Consider the following 23,072-nt stretch of genomic DNA (forward strand, 5'->3'; position numbering starts at 1 on the left):
TCTCCTGGCCCAACTGCTATTTTTGTTACCACATGTTCACATTCTTTCAGTCCTTGATTCTTGAGCCAGCCTTTTGTGACTCAGGAGAGGCCTGGAAGACTAAAGCTTTTCTACAAACAAGAGGCAGGTGGAGGACATGGAGGAAGGGGAGGTCTGTCCCAGAAAGGTCCCAAAGGGTCCTGCACAGTTACACATTTGCTGATGGCTTCCCAACGTACAGTTCTAATCCTCACCTCTTCTGAAGTGCACACATCTCAAAATCCCTACAAATTATCTCCTGTTTCATGTGTAATATTCACCCAAACCTTAAGGTTTCCACAGCTGAAGTCCTAGTGTACTCTCTAACAACTCACTAATGGCACCTGTAGCCTTCTGTTCCTCAGGCCAAAGGTTCTGTCGACATCTTCGACATTTCTTGTTCACACCCTCTGTCCCATCCATCAGGAATGATCGTAGGCTCTCCCTTCAAAAAATGTAACCAGAATCACCACTTCTTCGGCCTCCACCTGGGCCACAGTCATATCATGTATCCTATGTGGATCATTGTAATTGCCTCTCGATTACTTTGCTTCCATTCTTAAACTCTAACAATCTGTTCTCAAAACAACAGCCAGAGTTACCTCATTAAGATATATGTAGTCAGATCATCTGATTCTTCTGCTCAAAACCTTCCAATCGCTCCAAATTTCTCTAAGAAAACCACAGCCCACGTGAAGCACCCATTCCCTCTTGTCTCTCTGACCACCTCTCTTCTGTTCTCACCTTCACTCAGCCCCGGCAGTCCCACCCAAGGGCGTTCACAGTGGCTGCTTCCTTTGCTGTCTGCATGGCTAAATCTCTCTCCGCCTTCAAAGCTCAGCTCAGATGTCACCTTCTCAATGACACTTATCCTAATACTCTGCTTAAACCTATCACCACCCCCTTCCGCCAAAGCCTCCACCCCCTCGCACTCTGCCCTTCCTTTACCCCGCGGCACTGCTCAGCTTCTGACCTACTGTAGAGCTGTGTTTTACGTCGCCCTCTGACAGGCTTTCAGCCCTGTTACAGCCAGGGTTCTTTGTCTGTGGTTCCACTGATACGTCTCAAGTACCTACTACCTTGTGCACTACAGGTGCCTAACAGCTGAGTAACTAAAGGAGATTTTAGAAACCTGCATATTTTGTCTGTATCGGTATCAGAACCGATGCCAAAATCAATTTAAATACATTATAGAGCAGTTTGATGATCAACATTATTCCAGATGATAAATTATTTTCTGAAGAGAAATCAAGGCCAGTTCCAGGTCAAACTGTCCAGGTTACTGACCCTTTCCCCCTCTGCTAGTCTTCCCTCCTTATCTTACTTTTCTTACTTACACCCCATTGCTAAAGACATATACTACATACACTAATTCCCCCCAATGTATTAGTCCACAATGGCTTGACGTCGTACTTCATCAGGAAAATGCCTATAGTTTTTTTATTTTCAAAACTCATAGTTTTCTGAAACTAATGTTTTCTGCCTTTCACATTTAGTTGCCTTGTATTTGCGAACATTAGAGCGGTTTAAAAGGCAGTTTTGCAATGTGAAATTCTTTTTATTTGAAGGAGTCTTTCATTCTTAATTACCTCCAATAGAATGTGGTGTCGGGAGTCAGAAGGCTCTGTCACTAAGCTATTGATCATCTTATCGGCTCAGTTTCTTCCTCTGAAAAATACAAATAATAGTAGTGTCATCATCAGAGAATCATTATGAGAATTTAGTGTGTTAACATATATAGAATCCTTCGAATAGTGCCAGGCCCATAATAGCACCACACAAGGGCTGCTTTTTATTGTTGGTGCTCCAGTTTTGAAATTTAAGTTGTTTACATACATTCAGATAAAATTCTATGGCTTTTTAGCTTTGGGTACAGATTTAAAGATAAGAGAACACTGTGACATAACAATTTTTACAACGTAGCTTTGCTCAATGATCTGACAAGTCAGTTGTATACCTTACTGTTACATAAATCAACATATATTATACTTAATGTTTTCCTGCTTCTTGTCTTATTTCATTCTGAACTTTCTGAGGACAAAATCTGCTCTAATTAAAATTACAGGGGTCCCAAAATACCTAATAGACTATAGTCCATTCTATGGGTGCTTATTAAACATTCAGTGATAATACTTCAGGATTCTCAAAAACAGTATTTAATGTTTTGTTCTGATATTTTGGTAAAGTAAATTGCACTTTTTACCATAATGTCTGTCTAGACGTAGAGGTTGTGTATACCAATGATATTTGCAAGGTTAAATCTATTTAAAACCAAGGACTCATTTAGCCTTTCCTGTGAACATTTTATCCCTTGACAACTAAATGCATTCATTAAAGACAACATAGATTTGTAGCTCTGCTATTTCAAAGCTGAGTGGATTTTTGTTTGATTATTGTATTGATCTAATTTCTTTTAAATGCAAATTTGTGTGGCCTACTTGCTGCAGTTTTTTTTTTTTTCCTTAAATGGAATAAGTTCAGGGCACTGCTTTCTTTCCTTCCTTTTTTATTCTGGTTCCTTTTTAATCATGTCAGAAAGGCAAATCAGAGAAGAAACATCTTATACAGTCTCTGGGCGGAGTCTGCGCAGTTCTTTGGTGCTTCCCTGTGTATTTCAGGCTAAAGGCAACATTGTTTCACAAAAGGAGCAGAGCTGGCAAGACTAAGCCTGGAAAACAGGGCACAGTGGTTAACACTAAAGGAACAGACCCAATGTGGAGTCAGACTTGTTCTCCTCTGTTACAGAAGGTCTGCCCCTGACCCATCAGAGGCAATAAGAAGGAGTAAGGTTGATGACAGTAGTTATAGAAGTGACAAGGGTGATATTAGTGACATAGCCAGCAAAACAGCCAGTCCTGCCTCCAAGATAGATACCAAAGCAACAGATTCCAACCAAAGCACCTCGACATAAAGCATAATAATAGGGACTTTATTTACATTTCTTATTAATCATTATACTCTAATCCTGTAGATACCATAATCTCCGTTTTATGAATTACAAGATGAGTAAACTGAGGTATAGATGGTTGTACACCTTGTCCGAAGACACGCAACTGGTAAGAAGATCTCAGGACAGAACCTGAAACTATTTTCTTGAACCCACACAGCTCTTACAAAATTTTTTCTTAACCAGATTATTAAATTGACTAAAACACTTAATTCCAAGAAATCATAGTTGGAAGTAGCATAGCTGTGAAACTTTATTTGATCAATGTTTTCTAATTTACTAGGAAAAAAATAGCCTTAGTTCAACATTATAAGATTATTATCCATGTGAATTATTGAAAAGGGAGCCCTTGCGTCATTAGCTAGAATGCCTCAAAGTTTGAGAATGACTATGTTATTGACCATTTCTGAAGACTGAGTTGCTCAGCTGACTATAAATTAGAAATATGCTTGCTCTATAGAAAGGAAAACAGCCAATACAATTTTACTGCTACTTTGATTTCTCCTTTGCTTTTCTATTATTCAGAGACGCACAATTGATTTTTATCTCCTCTTTTAAATTACCTTAGTCAAGAAACAATGAACCATAGAATTCCTTTAAGACTTTGTGACTTGGCAGATAATTAGAAAATCATTTTGATAACTTAAAAAAAAAATGTGGGATGCTTTCTAATCATATTGGACCAAAATGTAAAGTATATTTGGAATGAAAAACGCTAGTAATTGCTTAAAAGATTGTTATAAAATAACATAGTAGAATCATTTCTATGTTTAATAAAAAGCTAGTCCACCTAAATTGAAAGCTACCACAAAGGGAATACGGTGATCTAATCTCAAATATCCATGCTCATAATTGAAAAGAACAGAGGTAATGAAAATTTGCCCGTACCTACATGGGCAAACACAAATCAGCAATAAAGACACACAGACATTTTTCAAGGAACAGTAATTATATCTTGCCTCCAAGGCGCTTTCACGTATTTATCTTTTTTGAACGTGACAGCAAGTACATGAGGTAGACAGACAAGAATCAGTGTTCACACCTTATAGAGGTGGGTGAAAACCTTCTTTAGTCACTGGATTATTAAATGCTAGAAATGGAACAAAACCCCTATTTTGGTTATCTATTTTTGTGTAACAAAAGACCCCCAAATTTAATGGTTTAGAACTACCATTGTGTCTGCCCAACCCCTCCTCCCTTGTGGATGGGGAATTTCAGAAGGGTGTGGCTCTGTGGTTTGTTTCTGATCCTTGATGCACCAGCTGGGAGAAGGATCAACTTCCAAAATGGTTTCTTCACGCACATGTGCCACCTCAGAGCTTCATGGTGTCTTTCTAACTCCGCATCACATATCCTACAGGACCTCTCCGTGTGTAGACTGCTCACACACTTAGTGGTATCAGAGTGGTCACACTTCTGATACGGTGGCTGCCTTGCCAGAGGCAGAAATGGAAGCTGCCAGCTAAGGGTTATGGCTGGGACTGGCACAGTGTTGTTTCTGCTGCTTTTCTTATTGTTGTGATTGGGGATTTCTGTTTGTCTTGTTTTGGGTCAAGGCTGTCACTGGACCTGCCCAAATTCAGGGAAGAGGAGCCAGAGACCCCCTCTCTTAATCAGGGAGTGGCAAGGTCACGTTGTAGAAGAATGTGCGGGGTGGGAGATATTGTTGTGGTCACCTTTGGAAAACATAATCTTCCACAAACTCAGTTCTCTCTTAATTTCTATCCAGTGACGTCTCCACTGCACCAAACTGGACCAAAGGAAAAACAACAAAAAAGATTCAACAAATGCCTATGGCTTTAACCTTGCATTATAACGGCTTTTAAATATATCCATCTGGTTAAATTTCTAATACAACCATGGATTGTAGTATTTTGCACTGCTTTTCCTAACCACCCTGATTTAATTACGCTTAAAGAAATGGCTCAAACCTACTTTTAACACAGCTTCTACTGTAAATCCTTGTGTTGCTGTGGTGCTGACGCCCACTCGTCTAACCAGCCCAGCTGGCCCCACACCAGATCTCCAAGTCTGCCTGCTGGTCTCTCACCATTTCCCACTTAACCTTCTCCTTCTGTATTGTCCCCGAGTTTGTTTCTTTTCTCCTTGTCAGGGAGACTTTACTGTCCTGTCTACACTTTTTATCAACTTTCAAGGCTTGTGTAAGATACCGTAGATGAAAAATTAAATAATAGTCAATCTAAAAAAGAAATAGAGAATTTTACTGGAGTCAGCCTGAGAACCTTCAGGGAGGTTAACCCGGGAGACAGTCTTTCAGAAAGCTCTTAGGACTGTTCTGCCCACTAGAGGTCAAAGCACTGTTGTATACATTCCGAGACAAAGCGTTACACATCAAAGCAACACGCTGACAGTTTACATAGTCCAGATCTGCACATTCAAGGTGAGTGATTGGGTCATCCTGACGCCTTACAGGATTGAGAAAGGAATTTTATCTCCTAAGGAGTTACCTTGCTGGCGCCAGGAGAAAATTGCTCCTTTCAGTTGAGCAGGCATTCCTGTGTCTTCTGAGGTCTGGTTACTGTATAAAGCACACAAACTAGGGGGGAGGAGGCCCAAACGGGCAGAGAAAACAAATTTTATGTTTAAATTCTTCTTGTCTTGCGATAAAATATGAATTTTATTTCCTCAATAATATTACTCGCCTTCCTGCCAAAGAGACAGAAACCCAACACATTCATTAGCGTACAGTACAATTCAAAAAGCACGTAAGACCCCGCACCTTCCCTCACCCCCTCTTCTCCCCTACGCAAGCAGACAGAAGTCCCCACGTGTATAAAACCCGATAGAAGGTATGGGTGGGGGGAAATGGCTCGTTAGTGATAAGAACATGAAATAAAAATTACCTTGTAAATTACTGCTCAGAAGCCGTAAATGAGATGTTGGTACAGAAAAGAACAACAGGACACAGCATGAGAGGTAGAGGTTTTTGAGGAAGAAGTTGTCCCTTGTAACAATATGGGATCTATGCTTCGAGATGAGATTCTTGACAGCAGTGAACAGGATGGATTGGAGCACGGGGGTTATTAAGATCATACCTTTCTATGAGCAAAAGCTGTGAGAACCAAGACACAGAGGAGACAGAATGTAACAGTTTTGAAAAAAACACCAGAGAAGGACAATCAGAAAGACTGATTAGATCTGGGGGTGAGGGAGAAATACAACCAGTCATGCAAAATGTTCCCTTCCTTTGTTAGCTGTAAGATACAGCTGGTGGATTAGTTTATGTTGAATCAAAGGACCTTAGGGATTCTTGCTTCCTAAGCAAAAGTAGTGACTGATGCTTTTGAAAAGTGCCTTGAAAAAAGTTATTACTTTAGTCTGATGCTGCAAAACCATTTTGTGTCCTGCATAAAACAAAAAACATGTTCAGCTTTCTTTATAGCATAATTTAAAATAATGTTTAAAGTCCACATGCATGAATGAAAACAAGTGTAATCAAATAGCCAACATAGAGAATGCTGGGTGATGTGCTTCTTAATAATTGTCCTCAGTAGTGTTGCCGAAAGATCGGCCCCTGTCCCTGACGAGCCAAACGGCACAGAGGCAGGGTCTTAGAGTTTAAGAAGAGGCAGCTTTATTGCTTTGCCAGGCAAAGAGGACTCACAGCGGGCTAGTGCCTTCAAAACTGTGAACCTGTCTTAGGATTGGGGCTTAGTGATTATACAGTGAACAAATTGGGGCATAAAATGTGATATTAATCAGCAAGGGTCTCTGGTGAAGCTCCCTCCTGAATCTCAGCAAGTCCATCCCGCATCATGGGACCGTCCAATGGTCTGGAGGGTCATCAGCCCGTGACCTTCTTTATCTGATCAGACTCATCAGACGCCAGGAGGAACTTCAGAGGGTCTGGTCGTTCTCCTCAAAGCAACTTCCCGTGACTCCCTTCCTGGGGGAATGACTCAGCATCCAGACATGACTGTAAATTTCAATTGCCAGAGTGAGGTGAGACGAACAGCGAAATCAGTAACTTGAGCTTTGACAACGGGCCTGGGGCTGGGAGTCGTGTCCGGTCAGGCAGGTTTGCTGATTGTTCTAAAAGCAAGCAGTCAGCAGAAAGCCAAGAGTTGGCTGGCCTGAGCGTGGCCATTTTATTATTGCTCCTTCAGTAACGCACTGCTGTTCATTTTGGCAGTTAACTACAAAGCAACGCTTAGCTTCCTGCATTTGGGCACAATGTCTTCTTTTCATCATTCTCAAAGTGCTGAGGCTGGATCTTTTTTTGTTGCTGTTATTTAGTTTTCTAAGACATCTCACTATAGTTCTGCTCATTCACACTTGTTGTTATTGTTCTCAGTAAGGAACGGAAATAGTAAGTAGTTTTGCGTTAATGGCAAGCGCAAAATCTGGATAAAAATGTTTTCAGTTAAAGGTCTGTTTATTGTGAAAGAATGGCAACTCTCACAGAGGGTAAGCTATGAAAACTTTAAAGATGTTTTCAAGAACAGAGCAGAAGCAAACATCTCGTGCACAAGCTGTGGCTTAAAGGGGGTGTGAAGCTGGTGGGAACCTCACTGAGTAGATTTAAAATAAATTAAAAATGAATTTAGGACTTACACATTTATAAGTCAGTGATATGGGTCACGGAGTATAAACTCTGTGAAAGCAGGGATTCTTTTTTCTTTTTGGTTGTTGTTCACATGGTAGATTCCTAATACATTTTTGTTGAATGAATAAATGTGGCAATCGAAATAGACAGCAGATCAATATAACCTTAGCCTTTATTAATAAGGAAAATGATGGTTTGATCGTTCTGCTATGGGGAGGTCCCATTTTATATCTAGAATATTGGATATCACATTTAAAACAAGAATGCTAGAAGTATTCTAAAGGGCCAAGGTATGAAGAGGCTTGAAATCCTGTTTTGAAAATTAGTTAAAGGAATCGGGAATATTTAGGTAGAAAGTTCTTAGTGGTAGGTAGCTGGGTAGATGGGATTCAAACATTCATTAAATTATTTCAAGTAGTTCACCTGTAAGAAACTTTCACTCTTGTGACCCAGTGGCCCCCGCCTTAATATCTGGAACATCTGCTACCAGTTTTCTATGGAGCCTTTTGAAAATACAGCATCACAACTAAGGTATTTGTGTCTAGTAGGGTAACTCTAATACCTAGATTAAACTGTAAGGTTTGTTAGTTGTTAAACCTAGATTAAGTCATGATAGTATCATATTCCTTATAGAGATATATTTTGAAACATGATGAGATGAATGAAAATTAAAGTCTAAACCAAAGTGTTCCAAGAAAAAGAATCAGTTTACGATGGCCTGCACAATTAACGGGATCATCTCTCAAGAATCAAAATTTGAAGTTATTTTCTTTCACCTTCTTTCAACCCCTCTTCACAGTTACTCATCTTACGCACATAGTAAGTATTTCCTCTCTAATCAACTGTATGATGGTTGCTGTAAGAATGATTATCCAGTGTTTCTCAAAGTGTGATCCCCTCCTGTCTTAGAGGCTTTCCAAATCAAGGGCTGTTTTTTGGTTCTTAAGAGCCACTTCAAAAGCCCTATTTATATGGATAAGAGCTAATTTTCATATGGATAAGGGCTAATTTCGAGTAGCCTACAGAGTTTGTTATTAAAGGTTAATAAAATTTAATGCTTTTAAGCTAAAAGTAGCACATGATGAGTTCACTGAGGGTCTGACTTCACAAAGTTCTTGGCAACACTGCAAACTTCCTCTTTGTGTCTGGGCATATGCAGATCTTTGGAATTCCCAAAATTTTCTAGAGGGAAAATTGTTATTATTGAATTATCTGTGTTGGTCTAATCTGGTTGTAGATTTTGATTGTTGTTAACTTATTAATGTCTTGTAAAATTTTTACTTTTGCTGATTTTTTTTCTTTTAATGATGATTCTCATTTTTAGTATTACTTTGTACGTTTTCAATATGATTAAAGTTCTTTTTGCTCACTAAAAAGTAAGGATAGCTGCAGTGGGTAAGAGAAAAGTTTTAAAATGGAATTTAAGGGGGCCAAATCAAAAGCCTTTCCAAACCACTGCTCTTGAGAGCTCATTTCCTTCATGTAGTTGTGGAAGTTGCCTATTAGTTTCCTATGGCCACTCTAGCAAAAACACAAACATGATGGCTCAAAACACAGATTTATTCTCTTATAATTCTGGGGGTCAGAATCCCCAAATTGAAGTCACTGGGTTAAATCCATTCCCTTGCCTTTTCTGGCTTCTGGAGGCTCCCCACCATCCTTGGCTTATGGCTCCCTTACTACTTCTCCAAAGCCAGCAATGTCTAGTCAGGCCTTCACACTCTCCATCACTGTGACACTCTCCTCCTCGCTTTCACTTATCAGGACTCTCATGATTAAACTGGGTCCACCGAATTAATGCATAATAATCTCCCCATCTCCAGATCCTTAATCACACGTAGGACATCTGTTCTGCCATGTAAGGTAACATATTCATATGATCTGGGAATTAGGCTGTGGACACCTTTCAGGGAACAGGACCCTGCCCACTGCAGAAGTATAGTTAACCAGCACATTACTGGCACCTAAGGATATCTTCTGTTGCCAGAATTACCATTATTGGCTGGTAGAGCCAAGCTCCTAAGATCCTGAAATGTCAATGGAAGTTCATTTTGAACAATTGAAGTAATTTTATGAAAGAGACTAGAAATGATGGAAGTCAGACTATTATCTGTATAGTTCAGGCACATTTGGCATTATATGAATTTTTGTTGGTCAACCCAGAAATTTAACTACCATCGCACACATTGCTTCTGTAGAATACATGCATCTGTATTTCCCAACAACTTCCTCCTCCTGAATTAACCTATAAATACCAGTCATTTCTAAAGGAGATTATCCTTTGAGAAAAGTAACCCATTAGGCCATTACGGTCTATTTACATGTAACTTTAAATTTGGTGTTTCAGCCATCTAGTAGATCTCAGAAAGACAAAAACAAAGGCTATTGTTTGATGGAAGCACATTCATTCAGTTCATATTCATTGTGCTCTGCTCTGAGCCAGGCATTGTGCTAGCAACTGCATTTTCTTTCTTTTTTCTTTTTTTTTAAATAAATTATGTATGTATGTATGTAACGGGTTACTTGTGGGTTTTTTTTGTTTTTTTACAGTTTTAAAAGATTATACTCTGTTTATAGTTTTATAAAATATTGGCTCTATTTCCCATGTACAATATATCCTTACAGCTTATTTTATACCTAATAGTTGGTACCTCTTATTCCCCTACCCCTATCTTGCCCTTCTCCCCACCGGTAAACCACTAGTTTGTTCTCTGCATCTGTGAGTCTGCTTCTTTTTGGTTATATTCACTAGTTTGCTGTATTTTTCAGATTCCACATGTAAGTGGTAACACAGAGTATTTGTCTTTTTCTGTCTGATTTATTTCATTTAGTGTAATGCTCTCCAAGTCAATCCACATTGCTGCAAATGGCAACATTTCACTCTTTTTTATGGCTGAATAGTGTGGCATTGTGTGTGTGTGTATTTCTATATGCCTGTATCTCACATCTTCTTTATTCATTCATCTGTTGATGGATACTCAGGATGTTTCCGTATCTTGGCAATTGTAAATAATGCTTCTATGAACAGTGGGGTGCATGCACCTTCTTGACTTGGTGTTGTTTTCATTTTTTTCAGATATATGCCCAGAAGTGGAATTGCTGGGTCATATCGTAGTTCTATTTTTAGTTTTTGGAGCGACCTCCATACTGTTTTCCACAGTGGCTGCACCAATTTACAGTCCCAACAAAAGTGCACCAGGGTTCCCTTTTCTCCACATGCTCACCACAGTTATTATTTGTGATCTATTTGATGATGGCCACTCTGACCGGTGTGCGGTGACATCTCATTGTGGTGTTGATTTGCAGTTCCCTGATGATTAGTGATGTTGAGCATCTTTTCATGTGCCAATTGGCCACCTGCATTTCCTCTTTGGAAGAAACATCTATTCAGTTCTGTCTCCTAAAACAAAAGAAATAAAAGTAAAAATAAACAAATCAGACCTAATTACACTTAAAAGCTTCTGCACAGCAAAGGAAACCATTGACAAGACAAAAAGCAACCCACTGACAGAGAAAATACTTGTAATGATATGACCAATAAGGGGTTAATATCCAACATATATAAACAGCTCATAAAACTCAACATTAAAATAAAAAGCCTAATTGAAAAAGGGAACTGCATTTTCAATGGCAAAATGAGGGCTGTCCTCCCCAGCTTTAGTCAAATAGAAGTAATTATAGGAAGAGGAAGAGAAAGGTACAAATCAAGGTTACAAGGAAGTTGTGGGATGGGGAGGGCTTGATGACTTACTATTATGAGAATGTTTTGTCAGCTAGGAGAATAGTCTGCGAAACGGAAAAGAAAGATCATTAAAGAGGCTAAAATAAATTATTGCCTGCTTTAATGATTTTGTCTCGGGCTCAGCTATCCGGCGGGCACGTGCCCCTACTCAAGTGCTACTGCTTAAAAAGTATTCCACTTCAACGTGGCAGAATTTCTTATTTTCAGAAGCTCAGAAAAAATGATTTGAAATAGCATGAAATGACAATACACACATGTCTTAAACTCCATGCTTCAATTTCTCTGACTGACAAGAGGAAGAATAGTTACTTGAATAGAAATGATTATTTTTATTTCCCTTGTAGGCTATTTGTGGACTCTGTGGGTTTATCATTAAATAATGGACAGTGAAACAAATTTCTTTCATCTCTTGAAGAGTTTGAATCTTTCTTAAATCATTTTGAACTGTTTATCCCCTTTTGGAGCATTCATATAGATAAGCATATTTTAAAAATAGAACCAGAATGTAACAGTAAACATATTTTGTAAGGCAACTGATTGTCACTATGGCAACAGTGTATGTGTTTGACATTAGTCTTTCCATTATTCTCTGTTGCTATAGCAACGAAACCTTGGATTCTGACACCATTTCCAAATTCTATTAGAATGAAGCCCCTTTCACCCCTCCAAGGAGAAGGAAGGGCCAGTACTATTAATGCACAAAGATATATGAGAATATTTCCTAATACTAGGGCATGGATGACATGAGACACACTTTGCCGCACTTTAATCAAACTAAAAAACATGCTGAAAAAGTAGAAAAACATAGAGGAAAAAAACTCCGAAAGCAGAACAATAGTAAAGCGATCTTTTTGTTATTAAGAATCAGCCTTATATCTTGAACGTGAATAAAAACAGCTTTAATTTATGAGATGCTAAGTTTAAATCAAATATTAATGGACAAAGAATATTTTTGTTTCTTTTTAGGAGAAATAAATAGGAGAATAATGGCAATTGAGGGCCACAACATGAGTAGGGAAATTTCTTGGGGTTTTGAGGGACTTTGGTGTTTAAGAAAATATACGGGGTGCAGGCAAGATGGTGGAGTAGAAAGACTGTGAGCTCAACTCCTCTTATGAGCAAAGGATCCTCTCCTCTCCTCTCACACCAAAATCACATCTGCAGAACAATCACTGATGAGAAAAGAAACTGGAAACTACCAGAAAAGATCTTCTACAACTAAAGACACAAAGAAGGAACCTTAGCGAGAGAGGTAGGGAGACAGGAAGGGGGCAAGGCACAGCCATTCAGGAATGACAGCAATCAACATTAAAATGGTGGGAGATTCAACTCCTAGTAGGTCTTGAGGCTGAAGATGGTGGGAAATTTGACTCCTCGTGGCCCTTGAGCTTCCTTATACGCCCACCGTAATATATTAGCATGGTGAGTAACATGCCCACAGGTGCTATGACAGCTCCAAGGTGAGCCACAAAAGGTCAAAGGGTGGGAAATGGCCAACTTCCTGGGAATCCCAGCCCCCTCCCCAGGCTAGTTAAAGCATTTGTTAGCATATGAAGCTACCAAGCCCATAAAAACTGGCAACACAGCTCCCTTTTTGCTCCCTCCTCTTTAGAAAGGGCCCGCGCTCTGTCTATGGAGTGTGTACCTACTTTTACTCTAATCTGAGAACCCAACCCTCACACCTCGTGGCCTTTCTCTTCCCTTACCCTCTATGCAGTGACGTATCTCTAAATAAACCTTTACACAACTGTGGCTCACTCTTGAATTCTTCCCTGCATGAAGCCAAGACCCATACTTGGAGGGGCACATCCCAGGGCCTCCACTGAGACCTGGGACACGGCCCTCCTCATGCAGCACATCTGTTTTTCCTGCATCAGTAGGAGGGGTGGATTCACAATATAATCAAAACCCATATTCCCCAGGTGGGTGACCCACAAACTGGAGAATAATTATAGTACAGAGGTTCTCCCACAGCAGTGAGAGTTCTGAGCCCCATGTCGGGCTCTCCAGTCTGGGGTTCTGGCACTGGGAAGACACACTCCCAGAGCATTTGGGTCTGAGGCCAGAGGGGCTTAACTGTAGGAGCACCACAGGACTGGAGGAAATAGAGACTTCACTCTTAAAGAGTGCACAAAAAATCTCACGTGCACTGAGACCCAGGGCAAAGCAGTAATTTGATGGGAGCCTAAGCCAGAAGTACCTGCTGGTCTCGGAGAGTTTTCTGGAGAGGTGGGGGCTGGTACGGGGAAGAGCTGTGGGACACAGACACTGGTGGGAGACATACTGGGGAACATTCAGCCTCACGAACACTGCTGCTGTGGGTGGCTGACATTTTGGTTCCTTACTGTCAAGACCTAGTACCACCCAACAGCCTGCAGGTGCCAGTGTTGAGATGCTGCAGGCCAAACAACTAACTGGGTGGGGACACAGCCCTACCATCAGCAGACAGGCTGCCTGAAGACTAAAGGGCCCACAGCTACTCCTGGACATGCCCCTAGAAATGGCCCAGCCCACTGGAGGGCCAAGATGCAGCTCCACCCACCAGTGGACAGGCACTGACACCTTTTGCCAGGAAGTCTGCACGAGCCTCTAGGTCAGCCTCACCCACCAGGGTGCAGACACCATAAGCAAGAAAACTATGATCCTGCAACACAGGCTGGACCCTACCCTCGCTGGGCCCTGGTCCCGCCCCCTGGCAGGCCAATGCAACCTCCGGAATACCCCAGACCCCACACCCAACTGTTAGGAATCCGCCTTCCCCCGCTCCCACCGAATGATCTGAAAGAAACTCTGGGATCCCTGAGCACTGTAGCCAGAGTCCAGGAGCCAGCTCTGCCTGCCAGGAACCTGGAACTGAGCCCAGGATCTGGCTTCACTGGCTAGCGGGTGGGCAACAGGCCCAGATGCCTTGGGACCCTGACTCCACTCACCAGTGAGCCAGCACCAGCCCTGAGGCCCCCTAGAATTCTGCCAGCAGACACCTCAGGAGCAGGCAGCCAGCAGCAACTGCGCAAGGCAGGCCCTGGCAACCAACCAGCCTAGGGGCCAACCAAACCCGCCAGACCCACCACACAGTCAGCCTGCGACAACAGAAGGACTAATGCAGCCCTCTTATGGGGGAACCCCGGGAGCTTGTAGCTTGGGTGACGAGAGGAGAGTGCACTGCTGGGACACATAGGACATCTCCTACAGAAGGTCACTTCTCCAAGGGTGAGAAACAAAAACCTACCACGTACATAAAAATACAAAGAGCAACTTAGACAAAATGAGGCAGCAGAGAAGTGTGTTCTAGATGAGGGAACAAAATAAAACTCCAGAAGAAGAGCTAAGTAAAGTGGAGACAGGAAACTACCCAAGAAAGAGTTCAGAGTCATGATCATAAAGATGATCAAAGAAATCAGGGAAAGAATTGGATGCACAGAGCAAGAGGTTAAAAGTCTTTAACAAAGAGATAGAAAATATAAAGAGCATCCAAACAGAGATGAAGAATACAATAAATGAAATGAAAAAATACACTAGAAGGAATGAACTAAATGATTCAGAAGAATGGATCAGTAAGCTGGAAGACAGAGTGGCGGAACTCACAGCCGCTGAAAAGAAAAAAGGGAAAAAAAATAAATGAGAACAGTTTAAGGGACTATGGGACAACACCAAGCTAACTAATATTCCCATTATAGGGGTCTGAGAAGGAGAAGAAAGAGAGAAAGGACCCAAGAAAATGTTTGAAGAGATAATAGCTAAAAACTTGCTTAACCTGGGAAAGGAAATAATTACCCAAGTCCAGGAAGCAGAGAGAGTCCCACACAGGATTAACAAAAGAGGAACACACCAAGACGCACTGTAATTAAAAAGACAAAAATTTAAGATGAAGAGAGAATACTAAAAGCAGCAAGGGAAAAGCAATAAATGAAATAGAATTTCAGCAGAAACGCTGCAGGCCAGAAGAGACTGGTGTGATATATTTAAAATAATGAAAGGGAAAAACTTACAACCCAAACTGCAGAAGCAGTTCTCAGAGGGAAGTTTACAGTGATACAAGCTTACCTCAGGAAACAAGAAAACCCTCAAATAAACAACCTAGCCTTACGCCTGAAGAACCTAGACAAAGCAAAACAAAGCCCAAACTTAGTCGGAGGAAAGAGATCATAAAGATCAGAGAAGAAATACATGAAACGGAGACTGAAAAAGAAAGAAAGAAACAAACAAACAACCCCCCCCCTGACAAAACCCCAACAATATAAAAGGTCAGTGAAACTAAAAGCTGGTTCTTTGAAGAGACAAACAAAATTGATAAACCTTTAGCCAGATTTATCAAGAAAAAAAGGGACAGGGCACAAACCAATAAAACCAGAAGTGAAAAAGAAGTTGCAACTGACAGCATAGAAGTACAAAGGATCATGAGACTACTGTGAGCAGCTATATGCCAATTAAATGGACAACCTAGATGAAATGGACAATTTCTTAAGAAGGAACAGTATGCCAAGACTGAACTAGGAAGAAATAGAAAATGTGAGTAGACCAGTTACCGGCACTGAATCGAATCAGTAATTTAAAAACTCCCAACAAACGAAAGTCTGGACCAGGTGGCTTCACAGAAGAATTCTACCAAACATCTAGAGAAGAGTTGACACCTATCCTTTTCAAACTATTCCCCCAAAATGCAGAGGAAGGAACATTTCTGAACTTATTCTATCAGGTCACCATCACCCTGATACCAAAGCCAAAGATATCATACACACACACACAAAAAAGAAAAAAGAAAATCACAGGCAAATATCACATAGATGCAAGAATCCTGAACAAAATACTAGCAAACCAAATCCAGCAATACATTAAAAGGGCCGTACACCATGATTAAGTGGGATTTATCCCCGGGATGCAGGGATTTTTCAATACGCACATAGCAAGCAGTGTGATACACCACATTAAGAAACTGGAGAATAAAAAACATATGACTATCTCTTTAGATGTAGAAAAAGCTTTTGATAAAATTCAACATCCATCTTTGATAAAATTCTCCAGAAAACGGGCATGGGGAATATACTTCAACAAAATAAAGGTCACATACAGCAAACCCACAGATAACATCATACTCAGTGATGAAAACTGAAAGCGTTCCCTCTCAGATCACGAACAAGACAAAGACGGCCACTCTCACCACTCTTGTTCAACATAGTTTTTGAATTCCTAGCCCCAGCAATCCGGGATGAAAAAGAAATAAAAGGAATCAAATTGGAAAAAAAGGAAAATTGTCACTGTTTGCAGATGAAATGGTACTACACACAGAAAATCCTAAAGACACCATGAGAAAACTACCAGAGTTCATCAATTAATTTGGTAAAGTTGGAGGATACAAAATTAATACACAGAAATCTTCTGTATTTCTATACACTATCAATGAATTATCAGGGAGAGAAATTAAAGAAACAATCTTATTTACTCTCACATTAACAGGAGCAAAATACCTAGGAATAAACCTATCTAAGGAGGCTAAAGACGTGTACTCTGAATACAGTAAGGCGCTAGTGAAAGACATTGAAGATAATACAAACAGATAGAAGGTATATCATGTTCTTGGATTGAAAGAATTGATATTATTAAAATGGCCACACTACCCAAGGCAATACACAGATTCAGTACAATCCCCATCAAATTACCAATTGCATTTTTCAGAGAACTGTAACAAATTTTTTTTTTTTAAATTTGTATGTAAACACAAAAGACCCCTAACAGCCAAAACAATCTTGAGAAGAAAGAATGAAGTCGAAAGAATCAGGCTCCCTGATTTCAGATTATGCTACAAAGCTATAATAACCAGGTATGGTCCTAGCACACAAAAACAGACATAGATCAATGGAACAGAATAGAAAGCCCAGAAATGAACTCATGCACTTATGGTCAGTTAACTTGTAACAATGACAAGGGAGGAAAGAACATACTACAGAGAAAAGATAGTGCGTTCAATAAGTGATGCTGGGAAAACTGGAGAGTTTCCATAAAAGAATGAAATTAGAATATTTTCTAACACCATATACAAAATAAACTCAAAATGGATTAAACACCTAAATGGAAGACCGGATATTATAAGACTCCTAGAGAAAAATATAGGCAGAACACTCTGATATAAATGTCAGCAATATTTTTTTTGATCCACCCCCTAGAGTAATGGAAACAAAAGCAAAAAACCCAAAAAGCAAATGGGACCTAATTAAAATAAAAGCTTTTGCACAGCAAAGGAAACTATGAACAGGATGAAAAGACAACCTATGGAATGGGGTAAAATATTTGCAAATGATGTGCCTGGCAAGGGATTGATTTCCAAAATAGACAAACAGCTTATACAGCTCAATATCAAAATCAAACAAACCAATCAAAAAATTGGCAGAAGATCTAAATAGACATTTTTCCAAAGGAGACATACAGATGGCCAACAGGCACACAAAACGATTCTCAACATTGCTAATTGTTAGAGAAATGCAAATCCAAACTACAGTGAGGCATCACCTCATACCAGTCAGAATGGCCGTCATTCAAAAGTCCACAAACGTTAAATGCTGGAGAGGATGTGGAGAAAAGGGAACCCTTCTACACTGCTGGTGGGAATGTAAATTGGTGGAGCCAAAATAGAGAATGGTATTGAGGTTCTTTAAAAAATTAAGAATAGAGGTGCCATATAACCCAGCAATTTCATTCCCAGGCATATATCCTGAAAAGAAATACAATAATTCTAAAAGACACCTGCACCCCAATGTTCATAGCTGCACCATTTACAATAGCCAAGACATGGTAGCAACCTTAATGTCCATCAACAGGTGACTGGGTAAAGAAGTTGTGGCATATATGTGTGTGTGTATATACATATATATATAGAGAGAGAGAGAGGGAGAGAGGGAGAAATATTATGCAGCCATAAAAAGGAATGAAATAGTACCATCTGCAGCAACATGATGGACCTAGATATTATCATACTAAGTGTAGTAAATCAGAACAAGAAAGACAAATTGGTGAAGAAGTGAAGTAAAAGCAATGGACAATGTAGTACAAAGAAACTTTCAGTCAGCTGCTAACTAATGATAGATTCCTTGACTGTGGCTACTGTTCAGAGGAATTCTATGATAACTGCCCATTCCACAACCTGAAATCTAAGTTTGAGACTAAACAGTAAATGTAAGGTCTGTGCTTCGTGCTGGGGTAAAAAGAAAGATGAGTGATATACTAATTCCTGGCTTTGAGGAGCTTATGACATAGCTCAATAAATACTACGAAAAACACAGTGTTTTGTGGGCACAGTTTGTTTGTTATTAAAACCTTTTCAAACATTTTAGCATCTTTAAAGCAATCTCCCTGAAGGTAGTGATCATATCCATTCTGAGTGATGGTACAACATGGGGTTTACATGTACAGACTAACTGGGTTTAAATTCCAACTCTGCCACTTACTAACTGTGCAGCCTTGGAAAGATACTTAACGTCATTTTGCCTCAGTTTCCTCATTTAAAAAATCTGAAGGATACTAGTAGACTTCCCACGTAGTGTTATGATAAAAGTCCAATAGATTAACGTATACGAGGTCCTTAGATCAGTGCTGAACAGTACTGAACTGTGATTAGCACTTAGATCAGTGCTGAACTGTGAACAGCACTTAGATCAGTGCTGAACAGTATTCAAAACTTATTTTTTAAATGAGTTAAGGGAAGAGAACTCACCAGTGAATGAAATAGCCCCAGCTTCAGAAATCTGTGCAATTCTTACAAAAGGAACTCAAGAGCGCACATGCATAACCACAACCAAGAGGTTACAAAATGCCACAGTAGTTTCTCAGACAGAAAACAGTGTGATCAATCTTTACTACTAAACTGAAATTTATGCATATGTTTTTCTGTTGACACATCATGTAAAAAAAAAGTGTAGATCAATTTTTACTATCTATTCAGGATGTATTTGGCATGGGGTGATTTAAAATATAGGCTATTCTGCATACGTAAAACTCATTATGCAGGGGATCCAAAGAAATAGGGGGTCATCCTACAAAACCGTTAAAATTGTTATTCAACAAGGGGCCTCTCTGACTGTCAAACAGGAGAGATAAACCATGAATATACATACCAAAAGTGATTTTGAAAAATGAGCTCCAAATAGAAAGTGACTCGGGGCACAATTCCAAATTACCAGATTTGCAATTGATCTGTTTCTTTCATGTGCAGCTCCATGCATAGGTGCACTGGAGTGAAAAACATAATAATATTAAAAAATATTTTTAATGACTCTCCTAATAACCATTGGCCCGTTCTATTTCACGGGCTATTCTAGTAGAAACTAAACTCCTACCATAAACAAAAATGGCAACCTAACCACAGTCGATGCTGGTTGGAATGTCAGAACCCATTTGACTTCTCAGGATTTGACAGCAGACTGATCTCTGAAACTAAAATCTGCCATTCATACCTCGTACTATAATGATCACCATTTCAAAATAGCTCGTGTTCTAACACGTCCTATTTTTCCCAGTTACAAGGGAAACAAAATCTAAAGGAAACTGATTGCCACAATTCCTACAGAACCATACTGGCTTTCCAGTCTGTGTAAATTTTTTAGAAACATGAAATTTGCTGGTGAAAAGCTTTCGATGCTATTTTGGAAACCATCATAATTTATCTGACGGAGGATGAAAACTGCAAGCAATTTTATCACAGAAAAGAAAGCAGAGTGAGTTTTCTTTTGTCAGTGTTGAGATCAACTCACCAAATTTATTTTTTGCCAGACTAAGTGCCAGGTAATGCTCTAGGTGCTTAAGATAAAAAGGTAAAAGTTAACAGCAATACTGAATGATAACCTAGAATATGCATAAGTGTAAAACTCACGAAAAAGGAAAAGCTGATGTAGCATTGCCAGGGAAGTATTGTTTTTGAAGGAGAGTTAAGAGTGCGTCATAAGGACAAGACAAGGAGGAAGCAGGGCATGTGCACAAGAAGAAATACCATGTGCACAGGCAAAAATGGAGACTGAAGACAACGTGATACAGTTAAGTGCAAATGCTGGTATGTGATATAGGGTGTAACATGTTCACTGGGTTATTTTTTTCTTAACTAAACTGTGTTTAGAGGAAGGACAGGCAAAGTGATTTTTTTTTCTTTCCCTTTGGTTAAATAATAAGCAATGAAATAGGAAGATTTTAGTTAACTATTATATTCTCACTCTGAGAACTTTAATAAGCTGTGGCCAAGCACAGTTCAGGACGGCATTGTCTAAAAGAAGAGAATGCATACCACACATGTAAGTTTAAATTTCCGATTAGCCTCATTTTTAAAAAGTGAAAAAAAAAAATCACAGGTAAAATTGATTTTAATAATATATTTTCCTTGACCCAATTATTTAAAGATTGTACTTTCAACTAATAATCAATATAAAAATTATCAATGAGACATTTTACATTTCTATACTAAATCTTTGAAATCCTGTAAATATTTTACAGTTATAGCACATCTCAATTCGGATGCTAATTTTTATCAGAAATATTCAATTTGTATTTAGATTTCATAAAATTTACAGTTGAAAAAGTTTTCCAAACATACTTAGATATTATGCAGTAAATAATTTGAGTATCAGGTTTTAAGTTAAAATTAATTACAATTAAATATAATATAATTTTATAATTTAAAATTCAGTTATTCAGTTATAGTAGTAGCTACATTTCAAGGGCTCATCTGGCTAGTGACTACCGCAATTGAACAACTCAGTTTTAGAATAAATATTAGGTCAAATTTCCAGCCTGAAATTACTATTAACAAAAAACAAATTAGCAAGCAGACAACCAAATTGGTAATAGGGTACTAATACTAGGTGTTTTAGATTACCTTTAATTTCTTCCTTGTTGGTCCATATCTACTCAGACAAGATGAGGAAAAATAGTGAGGGTATCTGGAAAAGATATTGCAAGCAGCCAGGAGACTGAGGTTAACTGGAGGAAGCTTAAAGAGTTTATTATATAAAAGCAGAAGGTTCTTAATACGTACTGACTTATTAGCCCTTAACTCTGCCACTGAAGTAAATAAATAAAGTCAAGTAGTAGAAAGACTCTGAAAGGGATCAGAGAGGAAGAGTCTGGTCATAATAAGGATGCAGAGTTCTCTTAAATTCTCACTGCACTCACCCAAAAAACCTCCAATACAAACAAAGATCCAAAATATAAAATACAGGTTCTCATATTTTTCCAAAAACAGTTTTTTTTGTTCTACCTAGGCAAAGTTATAGACATGCTTCTTTCACAAAGTCACAAGTAAAAATACGAAAGATTAAACTAACTGTTCATTTCAAAGAGCATATTTCATCAGTACTTCTGTTTTATGGAAGAAAGTTCCTCCAGGAATATCAAGCAGCTATTCACGATTCCCCTAGAATATTCCATTATTTATTTACCAAGTCTCTTTTAGGTGCCTTTTATATTTTAGGCACTGTGCTAGGCAAAGAAATTTAAACAGTGAACAAGAAAGACCTGCCCACATGGAATATGTGATAAGAGCTGTCAGAGGAAAGGTACTGACTACGAAGGGAGCATGCTGGAGCAGTGTTGCCAGACTTAGCAAATAAAAATACAGGATGCCAAATACTGCATAGGACATAGTTATACTACAAATTATTTGTTATTCATCTGAACCTCAAATTTAGTTGAGTATCCTGTCTTTTACCTTGCAAACCTACATTAGAGAGGCAACTTGAAAGGAGAGGAAGGAAGCCTTTCTTCAGAAAGTAACTTCTAAAGTGAGTCCTGGGCATAGCAGGGAAGAGGTAGGGAGAAATCATTCCAGGTGGAAACAATGCAATGCAAACTAAGTCCCAAGGCCACGGTCAAGTCTAGGATCTGAAAGAAGCCAAGTAATCGGGGTAAGGCAGAAGGTAAAGGGAGGAGGAGGAATGTTGATGAAAGATGGAGCCTGAGGGAAAAAGAACTCTTTACAAGAGTTTCTACTTCATCTCAAGATGAGTGTGGTTCCACTAAAGAAATGTCAGCAGCCTGACTGGCTACAGTATGAAGAATGGAGGGCAGTCAAACAGGCAGGGTAACTGACATGCTAGTAAGGGTGCTACTGATGTAATTCAGGATCTCAGCAGAGGCCTGAACAAAGGCAATAGGAAGACAGATCCAACAGTAACACCAGAACTTGAGATGGCAGCGAAAGGGGCAAGTGCAAAGGGGATAGAGAAGAGGACTCAGAGGGAGGAAAGCCGGAAGCACGAATTACGGAAAACAACGAAGAAAGGTCAACATGTCAAATATTTTTTTGAAGAGGCAAGGAAGATAAGGGCTGAGACGTGACGCCTAGATTTAGCCATGAGGAAATCACCAGTGATCTTTGGCAGGGGCAGACTCAGAGGAATGGCTGAGGCCAATCTAGGTCAGTTGGCCGAACAGAGGGTGATGCTGGGCTTGGCTAGGAAGCAGCTGGAACAACGCAAGGGTCCCACTTCCTCTTTGCCTTTTTCACAGGTAAGTCTGACCTTTACAGGACAGGAGTAGAGTTTGGAGGTGGAGGGAGCCTATGTCCCAATCAGGCAGAACAGTCAGCACGCTGATCGCCGGGGGCCAATCCTTTCCTAGAGCTTATTTGATTGACAGGACCGCGCGCCAAAGACTGAGCGTAGAGTGGGAGGCCACGAATCACAAGGGGGCGGCATCCAGGGCACTAACCCGGAACGGTTTGGGACTCGATTTCCATTGTGAGGCCAGACCTAGGGCGGGCCCTCAGCCAGAATGGCAGTACTCTCCGGACCAATGGACGAGCCTCATTAAACGAGCAGCAG

General features: G+C 39.8%; 1 long non-coding RNA gene across 2 annotated transcripts; it reads right to left on the reverse strand.

Annotated features, from left to right (window-relative positions):
• Nucleotides 1-1,602: 1,602 nt before the first annotated feature.
• On the reverse strand, nt 1,603-22,877 carry LOC116279310 (uncharacterized). Of its 2 annotated transcripts, none has more exons than XR_012076921.1 (7): nt 22,770-22,877; nt 21,128-21,191; nt 19,380-19,494; nt 10,757-10,932; nt 5,830-6,038; nt 5,434-5,632; nt 1,603-1,686 (listed from the first exon to the last, which is right to left on the reverse strand). It is a non-coding gene; the product is annotated as an uncharacterized lncRNA (long non-coding RNA). The 2 variants fall into 2 exon arrangements; XR_012076920.1 differs by having other exon boundaries at nt 22,616-22,877.
• Between the last annotated feature and the right edge of the window lie 195 nt (nt 22,878-23,072).

Source organism: Vicugna pacos, chromosome 10 (genome assembly GCF_048564905.1).
Source record: "Vicugna pacos chromosome 10, VicPac4, whole genome shotgun sequence".
Lineage (NCBI taxonomy): Eukaryota > Metazoa > Chordata > Mammalia > Artiodactyla > Camelidae > Vicugna > Vicugna pacos.